Source organism: Anomaloglossus baeobatrachus, chromosome 4 (genome assembly GCF_048569485.1).
Source record: "Anomaloglossus baeobatrachus isolate aAnoBae1 chromosome 4, aAnoBae1.hap1, whole genome shotgun sequence".
NCBI lineage: Eukaryota > Metazoa > Chordata > Amphibia > Anura > Aromobatidae > Anomaloglossus > Anomaloglossus baeobatrachus.
The window spans coordinates 656,246,633-656,259,019 of record NC_134356.1 but is presented as its reverse complement, the minus strand read 5'-3'; the positions used below and the strand labels follow the sequence as shown (position 1 = coordinate 656,259,019).

Genomic DNA, 12,387 nt, shown 5'->3' with positions numbered 1-12,387 from the left:
GGAGGACTATGGTGTGTGCATTATACTACATGGAGGACTATGGGGAGTGCATTATACTACATGGAGGACTATGGGGTGTGCATTATACTACATGGAGGACTATGGGGAGTGCATTATACTGCATAGAGGACTATGGGGTGTGCATTATACTACATGGAGGACTATGGGGAGTGCATTATACTGCATAGAGGACTATGGGGTGTGCATTATACTACATGGAGGACTATGGGGAGTGCATTATACTGCATAGAGGACTATGGGGTGTGCATTATACTACATGGCGGACTATGGTGTGTGCATTATACTGTGGAGGTCACCTGAGCTGTAGTATGTTTATTTAAACGTAATAAGAATATCTGTGTATATAACTAAATCAAAATGTAGATGTAGATGCAAAATTATCTGTCTGTCTGTGTAGCAATTGCACAGACCTATAGTATAATTCAAAGTTGTATAATCATGAAGGAGTTAACTAAAGATGATGAAGCCAGATGTGAAGCTATAAACTCTTATCAGTAATGTTCACACAAAAGGAATGTACGGGAGGGCAGGAGTGATGTGAGAAATTGGGGAGTGAATGCACTCCTTCGTTAGTTTCAAGGTTATTTAGGCTTACTTACTGTATAATTGGATCTATCTCATTAAAACCAAGTCAGTTGGTGATGCTGGCTGAAAAGAGAGCATGTCTGTGTTCTTTGTCTTATATACATTGATATATATCGGCACTGGTATACAGCATTAATGGGGCACCGTCTCTGGATCCTAAACGAAGACTCCATTAGCAGTCTTGACCCAAAATTCCTCCCTTGACAGTTTGGCGCACTCAACGTGGAGCTCCTTCAAGGACGCAATACCGACCTGCAAATACCGATCGTTTGGATGTCACGGACTGAGACCTCCCTCCGCTCCAACCAGGCTGATCACCTCCGACCCCACGGGTAAGTGTTACATACTGTGTATTCACTGCCGTTGTGGTTGGTTTTGGAGAGGAGGGAGTGACGGGCTGTGTGTCCATATCGGTGTTAAAAGGTACCTGATTGTGACTCAGGGGTAGTGCCCGCTGGAGCTCAGAGCACGATCCCAGCCCTGAGGTGTGGATCGAGTGTCACATGGGATCCAGAGGACGGTTGTTAGGGCAGGAAAGACGGTGGTGGCTGGATATAGCTAGTTAGACTGACCCGGTCTGTAATTAAAGACGCGGGGGGGTTCCCGTGGCTGAAGATAGGGATTAGGATATTAATTTTGATACAGTTGACCAAGTCCGGAGGGAATACCTTTTGTACCCCTCCTCCATATCACGAGATACCCTTATTAGGGGGTTCCCGTGGCTGAAGATAGGGATTAGGACATTAATTTTGGTGCAGCTGATCAAGTCCGGAGGGAATACATTTTGTACCCCTCCTCCATATCACGGGATACCCTTATTACTATATAGCTGAGGAGTTGCCAGCTAGTATAGAGGTGTAGCCTTAGGTGCCGGCCGGACTCTAACGCTCACCGCATGGTTATATTAGTGTAATCCAGACACCACCAAGATAGCAAAAATGTTCAGACAGAGGAGACAGAAAGTTGAGAGGCCTGAAGGTTCACAGACTGTGTTAGCGCTAGTTGCAGAGAGAAGGGAAGAAAGCTGTATGTCGTGCCTTGGAGATTTTTAAAATGTTAGAATTACCAAAAGGAGGTCGGTTACAACCGTCACTATGGGCAACAGCATTGAAAGCAAAAAAGGGCAAGTTACAAGACAGGAGATTGTTGAATGATGCAGAATTGTTTGGCAGAATATCGCAGGCATTGCTATCAGAAAGATATATTGAGATTGAAGATGAAGATGAGCGAGGAGATGTTGTGTTTTACTATATGTTACCCGAGTCTGAGGACAGATCTGAGGGTTCTCCGATAGGTTGTTTTGTTGCTGCCCCACAACCTGATCCCCATTCTATTCCCCCGTCCCGGAGATATTCACAGATGCTGCAGTCACTAGACAGCATCCCTTAACTCTTTCCACACCCATACCCCTTTTCCCTCCCATACCTGCAATGCCGTCTCACCCCCATACCGGCCAGTCTGCCGTCAAACTCCCCAATTATCAATTCCCTCCCCTTGGATCCCCCTTTTTTCCTTAGGACACATAGTGAGCCTTACCCCGAACCTGACGAGGAACAGCCCTCATTTAAATATGTCCCTTTCAACCCCACCCAGTCAGCGGCATTAATCCCCTGCCTGCCAGATCCCAGCATTAACCCTATGCGATTTTATAGGAAGATGCTACAGGTCCATCAGTTATACTCAGCTGCCCGGAAGGACCTTGTTAATCTCACCAAAGTAAAAGCAGGAGACAGTTTTTGGCTCTTAATGGAGCCCCATCTCCCAATGCACCCAGGCACTGATGACACTATTTTTTTAAAGTGGACAACAGTATTGTGTTGCTTTAAAAAGATGGGCTCAAGATCAATTTGTGTATACAAATGTGCCGGTGCAGCCCCCGCCACAGCCCATGCCCCAACAAAGTCCAAACCCCGTATACGTAGCTCCCAATCAACAAAACCAGCAGAGCCAGCAACAGAATTGTTGGCGTTGTGGTCAGTTTAGTCACTATCAAAGAAAGTGTCACACCTCCAAATCTCAGTGTTTGGCCAGGTACCCTCAAAACCGTAACCAAAACCTGCAACACATAAATTTACAATAAAGGTGTTCCCTGTAGATTCAGTAATGATCTACCTGAAGCCAGGTGTGCCTTTTCCCAGAGTATCATAGTATCCCTTTAAATCAGTTTTAGGAGATTTTCCAAGATACTGCCCACAGTCCGGCTGCACCCAGGAGTCTGCCCCAACCTTCCCTAATGACACAGGGGGGGAGCCCCGGACTGCTTGTTTTTGTTGCAGTGATTTCCAATCCCAAGCTACCCGCTTTAATGATGCTCTCCATTCCACTCCATCAATCTTAAGATCTTAAGGTTTCTATAATATATGTTTCTGTAGTACCTTTGTTTCTGCTGGCTGACACGGTACAGAAATATATTTTATATATTTCTATAGTGAAAGTTCTGCCCATGGTTTTTTTTCTTGTATCTGTTTTTCCCACCAGCTGTTCTAACATCGCGCATCCTGAAGGAGTCAGGGGGGGCATAAGTCAGTGCAGGGATGTGTGGGAGTATTATCAGTAAGCTGCTGCTAGTCACAAGTTGTAGAGAGCAGAAAAAAAAATAAAAAATAAGGAAGTAGAGAAAAGTAAAAAAAAAAAAAAAAAAAAAAAAAAAAAAAAAGGAAAAAGGTAGCTTCAGCAGATTTACAAAGCTGTTTCTGTCTTATGTACTAACCAGTGCTTTTTCCGGCTGGTGGAGTGGATTTTGTTTAATCTTTAGAGTTCAAAATTTCATAGGAGATTATCAATAGTATTCTGCTGCTATTTAAATAATTAAATTAATTTTGCAGGGAAAAGTATATTTTTAAAATATACAAATTAGGTTTTCGTTTTTATGGTTACGTTTTTGTTTTTTATTATTTTTGCATACAAACTGCCAATATTGATTGTTTTCCTTTTTTTTTTTGTAGATATAGAATATCTATGAACCCTGTTGTAAGGTTTCAAAATTTCCCAGTAGAGTATAAGTTATATTTATTTGTTGGTTAATCTTATTGTTTACTGTTATAGAGCTATATATTTTGCCAAAGTAGTATATAAAAAGGGAGGAAGTAGATATCTATTGTATTTTTCCAGCAGTAGACATATTGGATAGGCTTTAAAGCAGGCTTTAAAGCTGGCCTTTTTTTTGCAACAGTTATGTCATGTTTATTGGATTATTATGAATGTAGGAATATATGTCTGTTATAGGAATGATCTAATCTATATTTCTTTTAGTCTTTGTTTTTATAGATGGAACAAGATGGTGGTCGATTCTGCACTGGATATGCTACAGTTCACACAACATGAGGTAATCTAAATTTAGGCCACTCCCTCCCCTCCTATCGGTACAGAAGGAAGTGACGTAAGTGCCTCTCTAGATGGGTGGAGCAGAGGTAGGTAAGATAGTCAAAATGTATGTAGGATGTAGATCTTTCCTGTTGTCAAATAAGCTAGGTACGCCGAAAAGAAAGTCTAGATCTGAGCTGATGGAATCGGATGGAGATCCCCGTATAGGTGCAGCTGACCAAGAAGCAGTGAACGGGCCTAGAGTTGAGGAGTCCTTTACCATGCATAAAGACCATGCCTCGGTGACACCGGTCACGTCAGTGACTTCTGTCACTCCTTGTGTTCTTAAATCCCTACAGGATCAAGTGAACCAATAAGGAGTGGAGTGCGAGACGCAGGGAGCCGGCTGACTGAGGAAGGTCTGTGGATGAAGGGTGGTAAGCTTTCTCTGCCATGAGATCTCTTCTTAATGATGGCCCAAGTAACATGGACTAACATCTGTGAAAGTTAGATATCAGTGTGCGCTTTGGTGACGCCAGGGTTCAGTACCCAGGTAGATAAACTCACCCAGTCTTGTGAAGCACGTTTTTAAAACAATGAGGAAAAACTGTAAAGAGTCCGTAGAAACACCCTGCACCTGCTCTACCCATTCTTAGAGACTGCAAACTGATTATAGATGTTTATCATGAGCACGTTGTATGCAAGTCTGTGCGTGTTGTGTAGATTTCTTTCCAGGTCTGGTCAGAGGCTTTCCAGTGCAGAAAACGACGTCATTGCTGAAAATCCACATAATGCAAGTGGTATGTAAACAAACAAACAAACTGATAAGTTGTAAATCAATGCGTGTTGTATTTCTCTTTAGTGTGTGTTGTGTTTCTCTTTAGTAATAAACAGGTTCCAATGTAAAATGTTTTTCTTTGGTCTAGCGCAAACCATGTATAATTTTCATATGATTGACTAATTAGTGAAATAAACAAGTGTATTTTCTAATTCCAGATCCTAAATCAGAGTTAGTAGTATATGGTTTTCGGTCCGGAGACTGATTAATCCTAAAAGGACACAGAAATTTCGATAAAGCTCAACGGCAGGACAACATAGATTCACGCCCCGCATTGCAGAAGGGTCGATCCACAGAAGCTGCACTGACCGTCCTGCTTATATTTATCCTTTACAAAAAACCTGTACAGTCCCAAACCATCATTGCCGAAACAGAAGAGAGGACTTAGAGAACCTTGAGACATGGGAAAGTCCAACTACAAAGGGTGAGGACTCGCCTAGGGGTCCTTGGTCTCAAACCGGTGAAGAAATCCCATTCCCCTCTCCACCCATGCCTCAACGTTCAGTCAGGCAGGATTTCCCAACAGATCTTTCTTCCTCTTTTCCTAAGGGAACACGGTACCCTTAGTATTTGGAAATGGCAGAAATAAGTCAAGGGGAGGACTGTTGAAGGTACGAATTGAGTAGTCGAAAATACTTAATTCAGCCATTTCATAGACCCAAAAATGTGGTTTGGTTAATGTAATCTAACCATTACAAATGTTTTTGTTTCCTACTAATTTCAGTAATTTTCCTTAATACAAAATGCTAGATATGGAAAATCTCATTTCAGGAAAAGTTTTGGAAGAGCCTATCCCATCAGGCTGATGTCTCTCCGGCCTAGTCTGCGGAGCACTGGCAGTGACACGCGACTTGACGTCACATCTCAAAAACCAATGGACCCAACACAACCGAAGCAGAAAGCGGCTGCTATTCAACCCATTATTCCAGAAGGTTTTTCCAAGTCTGGGCCACAAACTGTTCACATGAAGCCTCATCATGTTTTGTTGTTTTTTTATCAAGAGCAGATTATCCAGGTTCACAAAGTGGCCCTAAGTGGACTAGCACTGACTAAGCATCCTCCTTTTTGTTTAATATCCAGAAAGAAGAACCATGGACAATTTCCAAATGTCCTTTTGTTTTTTGTTTTTTTAATTATGTGCTAATTTTTAAATAAGGTTTAGATTCAATTTTTCCTAATCAGGATAATGTGCCCTAATAAGAGTAATAACGCCAATTCTAATAGCCCCTATAAATCATAGAGTTATATTTAATAAATAAAAATAAGTACTTAAGGGGGGGAGCAAAAAAAAGCCTATAGTGTTAAATTAAACAACCGATTTCATGAAAAGCCCGCATATATAGATATAGATATAATTAAAGTCCCAAGGGCAATAGGTCACAAATAAGTCCCAAATAATAAAATATATCTAAATGGGGAAAATTTTTAAATTTAAGGTTAATAATATTCACAGATATTTTATTAAAGGGGGGACTGTGGAGGTCACCTGAGCTGTAGTATGTTTATTTAAACGTAATAAGAATATCTGTGTATATAACTAAATCAAAATGTAGATGTAGATGCAAAATTATCTGTCTGTCTGTGTAGCAATTGCACAGACCTATAGTATAATTCAAAGTTGTATAATCATGAAGGAGTTAACTAAAGATGATGAAGCCAGATGTGAAGCTATAAACTCTTATCAGTAATGTTCACACAAAAGGAATGTACGGGAGGGCAGGAGTGATGTGAGAAATTGGGGAGTGAATGCACTCCTTCGTTAGTTTCAAGGTTATTTAGGCTTACTTACTGTATAATTGGATCTATCTCATTAAAACCAAGTCAGTTGGTGATGCTGGCTGAAAAGAGAGCATGTCTGTGTTCTTTGTCTTATATACATTGATATATATCGGCACTGGTATACAGCATTAATGGGGCACCGTCTCTGGATCCTAAACGAAGACTCCATTAGCAGTCTTGACCCAAAATTCCTCCCTTGACAATACTACATAGAGGACTATGGGGTGTGCATTATACTACATGGAGGACTATGGGGTGTGCATTATACTACATGGAGGACTATGGTGTGTGCATTATACTACATGGAGGACTATGGGGAGTGCATTATACTGCATAGAGGACTATGGGGTGTGCATTATACTACATGGAGGACTATGGGGAGTGCATTATACTGCATAGAGGACTATGGGGAGTGCATTATACTACATGGAGGACTATGGGGAGTGCATTATACTGCATAGAGGACTATGGGGTGTGCATTATACTACATGGCGGACTATGGTGTGTGCATTATACTACATAGAGGACTATGGGGTGTGCATTATACTACATGGAGGACTATGGGGTGTGCATTATTGTTAGGGCCAGGTGGACGGGCAGACCCAGGAGGTGGATCCACTGGGCTGAACACCTCACCAAGGGCAAGGTGCCCGGTAGCCGGAGCACTACAGGTAGCAGGACAGTCCGTTCAGAGGAGTGTAGAAGTCTCTGGGACCACGGGGTCACTGAAGGTAGTCCGGGTGACGGAGCTCAGGTTCGGAGGCCGAGATGAAGTCAGGCAGAGTCCGGAACCGACGGAGCGAGAAGACGGGTCACCACAGGATGCAGGGATCGGAGATGGTAGGGACTGACGGGATGGCAGGCAGTCACCGTTCGGGATTCGGGAGTCGTCAGGACCGGTTGGCGAGACGGGGGCGACTCTACAAGACAGATAGGTAAGTATGGCACAAAAACAAGGAGACCTGACTCCTAGCTTAGCAAACACGGAGAACAGGCCCAGCCCACTTGGAAAGGAACCCCCTATATACCCTGTACCTGCATCTTCAATATCCTGTTGGAGGATGCTGGCCCTTTAAGAAAAGGTCAATGACCGCGCGCGCGCCCTAATGCACATGCGCGAGGCCCGGGTGCCAGAAGCCAGGGCAGGATGTGATGTACAGGAGGCAGGAGTGCCGGGCCGGCTCAGAACAGCAGACGGGCGCCGGGACCGGGTTGCCTGGAAGAGGCAGGTGAGGGAGCATGGAGGCTGAGGAGCGGGGGACCGGGGAGCAGAGCCCGGGAGCGAGGAAGCGAGGTCCGGGAGCCGGGGAGCGTGGCAGAGGAGCCGGGAAGCGTGGCAGGGGAGCCGGGGAGCGTGGCAGGGGAGCCGGGGAGCGTGGCAGGGAAGCCGGGAAGCGTGGCACGGGCATCGGGGAGCGTGACAGTACCCCCTCCCCCACGCCCTGCTCCCCGCAACCGGGACAGGAAGGCACGAATCAGAGGAGTACCCACATTCTCCCGGGGTTCCCAGGACCTATCCTCAGGACCATACCCAGCCCAGTCCACCAGGAAGAACTGTCGGCCCTGTATGGTTTTCATGGTCACGATATCCCTTACCGCATAGATGTCATCGTCAGCAATAGGAGGAGGAGCAGAACTGGCAACAGCGGAGAAGGGACCAAGGACCACCGGCTTGAGCAGGGAGACGTGGAAGGAGTTGGGTATTCTCATCGTGGCCGGAAGCTGCAGCTTGTAGGAGACCTCATTTATTTTGCCGATGACTTTAAACGGCCCGATGTAGCGAGGACCCAGCTTGTATGATGGTAGCTTCAATCGGACATATTTGGAAGCAAGCCAGACCAGATCTCCCGGAGTGAAACACGGAGGATCCAGACGCCTCTTGTCTGCGTGTCTCTTCATCCGCAGGGAAGCACGTCCAAGGGACGTCTTCACAGAGTCCCAAATCGTTGAAAAGTCACGGACTACGGTATCAGCAGCAGGGACATCTGAGGAAGAAGATACTGGTAATGGAACGGAAGGCTGAAGACCGTAAACGACATGGAAGGGAGAGCTGGAGGAGGACTCACTGACGTGATGGTTATGGGAGAATTCAGCCCAAGGAAGAAGCGTGGACCAGTCGTCGTGATGGGCGTTAACGTAGTGACGTAAGAAGGAGGTCAGAATCTGATTGACTCGTTCCACTTGGCCATTCGACTGAGGATGGTAGGCTGAAGAAAAGTCCAGAGTCACTCCCAGATGTTTGCAGAGGGCCCTCCAGAAGCGGGAGGTAAACTGAGTTCCTCTGTCGGACACAATGTGTGATGGAAAGCCATGCAACCGGAAGATGTGCTGTATGTAAGCGTCAGCGAGTTCCTGGGCAGAGGGCAGTCCAGCCATAGGGACGAAATGAGCCATTTTGGAGAACCGATCCACCACGACCCATATGACTGTGTGTCCGGAGGACAGGGGCAAGTCCGTAATAAAGTCCATTGCAATGTGTTGACACGGAACGGAGGGTATAGGCAGAGGCAGAAGACGGCCATATGGCAGGTGTTTGGGCGTCTTGTTCCTGGCACAAGAGGAGCAGGCTGAGACAAAAGAAGCGACGTCCGTGCGAAGGGATGGCCACCAGTAGTGACGTACAATTGTACTCCATGTTTTCTTCTGACCAGCATGGCCAGCTATTTTCGAGGCATGGCCCCAGTGCAACACTTTTTGCCTGTCAGTCTCAGAGACATAGGTCTTCCCGGGCGGTATCTGGGCCAGGGTGACAGGGGCCACCAGAATGATTTTACTAGGGCAGATGATGGGCTGGGATGTCTCCTCCTCCTGCTCCATGGGCATGAATGACCTGGACAAGGCATCTGCTCGTACATTCTTGTCCGCGAGTCGAAAATGGAGCTGAAAATCGAACCTGGCAAAGAACAAGGACCACCTGGCTTGCCGTGGGTTCAGTCGCTGAGCGGACCGCAGGAATTCCAGGTTCTTGTGGTCCGTGTAAATGATCACGGGGTACACTGCTCCCTCCAGAAGGTAGCGCCATTCCTCCAGGGCCAGTTTGACTGCCAATAGCTCTCGGTCACCGATGGTGTAGTTGCGTTCAGGCGCTGAGAAGCTCTTGGAGTAGAAACCGCAAGTAACCATCTTCCCGGAGGAGGACTTCTGCATGAGCACTGCTCTGGCTCCCGAGGAGGAGGCATCCACCTCCAAGGTGAACTGTCGGTTTAACTCAGGACGGTGGAGCACAGGGGAAAAAGCAAATGCCTGTTTCAGGGAGCCAAACGCGGCGTCGGCCGCAGGTGACCAGTCCTTTGGATTAGCCCCCTTCTTGGTCAAGGCGGAGAGAGGTGCAGTCAGAGCAGAGAAGTGAGGGATGAACTGACGGTAATAGTTTGCGAATCCCAGAAAGTGTTGGATTGCCTTCAGTCCAGAAGGAGGGGGCCAGTTGAGAATGGAAGAGACCTTCTCCGGGTCCATCTGCAGACCGGTATCAGAGATTACGTAACCCAGGAAGGGAAGAGAAGAGTGCTCGAAGACACACTTCTCGTACTTGGCGTACAGACGATTCTCTCTCAGTCTTTGTAGTACCAGCTGCACGTTCTCTCTGTGGGTCTGGAGGTCCGGAGAGAAGACAAGGATATCATCCAGATGTACCACCACACAGACGTAGAGAAGGTCCCGGAACACGTCGTTCACCAATTCCTGAAAGACTGCGGGGGCGTTACACAGGCCGAAGGGCATCACACAGTATTCATAGTGCCCATCGCGAGTATTGAATGCGGTCTTCCATTCGTCCCCAGAGCGGATGCGGACCAGGTTGTAGGCACCCCGAAGATCCAACTTGGTAAACACACGAGCTCCTCTAAGCCGATCAAACAATTCGGGGATGGGCTGCAGGGGGTATTTATTTTTCACGGTGATTTTGTTCAATCCCCGGTAGTCAATGCATGGGCGTAGGTCGCCCTCTTTCTTCTTAACGAAGAAGAAGCCTGCTCCAGCAGGAGAGGAGGATCTCCGGATGAATCCCCTTGCCAGGTTCTCAGTGATGTAGGCAGACATGGCCCTTGTTTCAGCAGGATACAGCGGATATATCCGTCCTCGAGGTGGTGTAGTTCCCGGGAGTAGGTCGATGGCACAGTCGTAAGGACGATGTGGCGGCAGTACCTCTGACTCCTTTTTATCAAAGACGTCCGCGAAGGACCAATAGGCCGAGGGCAGTCCCGGTAGGGACTCCGGAACCGGAGGTCGTCGGATGGGCTGTATAGTCTTCAGACAGTTCTCGTGGCAAGAGGAGCCCCATCGGGTGATTTCACCAGTACCCCAGCTGACTGACGGTTCGTGTGTCCGTAACCAGGGGAGTCCCAGCAGGATTTGATGAGACATGTGTGGGAGGACGTAGAGAGCGATGTTCTCTGTGTGCAGGGCACCGATACGTAGTTCCACCGGCTTGGTGATCCACGAGATGGTGTCAGAGAGGGGTCTCCCATCTACAGAGGCAATCACGAGGGGTTTGTCGAGTGGAGTAACAGGCACCTGGTACTTGTCCACCGTGGCCTGCTGGATGAAATTGCCTGCTGCCCCGGAATCGAGGTACGCCTCGGCCGTGAACCGCGTTTCTCCCGTTGTCACTTGAACAGTCCACGTAACCGGGTCTGAGAGAGTCCTAGCACCTAGGGTGGCCTCTCCTACCAACCCTAGGCTTTGGAGTTTCCCGGCCTCTCTGGACAGGAGCGTAGAAGGTGTGTGCCCTCTCCACAGTAGAAGCAGAGGCCCTTGGCGAGCCGTTCTGCTCGGTGTTGTTCGGACTGCCGCAAACGGTCAATCTGCATGGGCTCGTGGACAGAGACACCAGACGACGTTGACTGAAGTACAGCGGGCTTCTGCGGAGGAGAGGAATGCCGTATCGGACGTCTCTCACGGGACACCTCTTTGGATCGTTCCTGGAATCTGAGGTCCACGCGGGTGGCTAGTGCGATCAGGGCATCCAGGGTGGAAGGAACATCGCGGCCTGCCAGCTCGTCCTTAATACGGCTGGAGAGTCCTTCCCAGAAGGCGGCAGTGAGGGCTTCATTGTTCCACCCCAATTCTGAGGCCAAAGTGCGGAAGCGGATGGCATACTGCCCCACCGTCATGGTCCCCTGACGTAGCCTGAGGAGTGATGAGGCGGATGCGGCGGCACGTCCGGGTTCGTCAAAGGTGGTTCTAAATGCCTGCAGGAAGTCCTGGATGTTAGTGGTCACAGGGTCCTCCTTCTCCCACAAGGGGTTCATCCAGGCCAGTGCCTCACCCTCTAGATGGGACATCACAAACGCCACCTTGGCTTGGTCGGAGGCAAACAAGTGCGGAAGCAGCTTGAAATGGAGGGAGCACTGGTTTAGGAATCCTCTGCAGGTCTTGGGATCTCCGGCATATCGGGGTGGAGAGGCCAAGCGGAGTTTAGAAGCTTCCGAGGTAGCCGCCACGGGAACCGTGGCCGTGGACTGTGCCGTAGTAACCTGAGATGCCAGGGATGTGGCAGATGCTTGCAGCGTGTGCAGGCGGGTATCCACCGAGGACATGAAGGCCAGCATGCGGGACTGGGTCTCGCGCTGTCGTACAAGTTCCTGCTGTAGGGTGCCCAGCTGGGCCGCTAGTGCTTCGGCGGGATCCATGGCCTGTTCTTACTGTTAGGGCCAGGGGGACAGGCAGACCCAGGAGGTGGATCCACTGGGCTGAACACCTCACCGAGGGCAAGGTGCCCGGTAGCCGGAGCACTACAGGTAGCAGGACAGTCCGTTCAGAGGAGTGTAGAAGTCTCTGGGACCACGGGGTCACTGAAGGTAGTGCGGGTGACGGAGCTCAGGTTCGGAGGCCGAGATGACGTCAGGCAGAGTCCGGAACCG

The 12,387-nt window shown here is 48.2% G+C and overlaps 1 protein-coding gene and 1 long non-coding RNA gene across 3 annotated transcripts in view; one reads left to right on the top strand and one right to left on the bottom strand.

Moving 5' to 3' along the window:
• PDE4A (phosphodiesterase 4A) overlaps window positions 1-12,387 on the bottom strand; it is a 1,076,361-nt gene that overhangs the window by 524,461 nt on the left and 539,513 nt on the right. The window lies entirely within an intron of this gene.
• LOC142304278 (uncharacterized) lies at window positions 311-6,596 on the top strand. Of its 2 annotated transcripts, none has more exons than XR_012753081.1 (2): window positions 311-938; window positions 3,874-6,596. It is a non-coding gene; the product is annotated as an uncharacterized LOC142304278 (long non-coding RNA). The 2 variants fall into 2 exon arrangements; XR_012753080.1 differs by having other exon boundaries at window positions 3,859-6,596.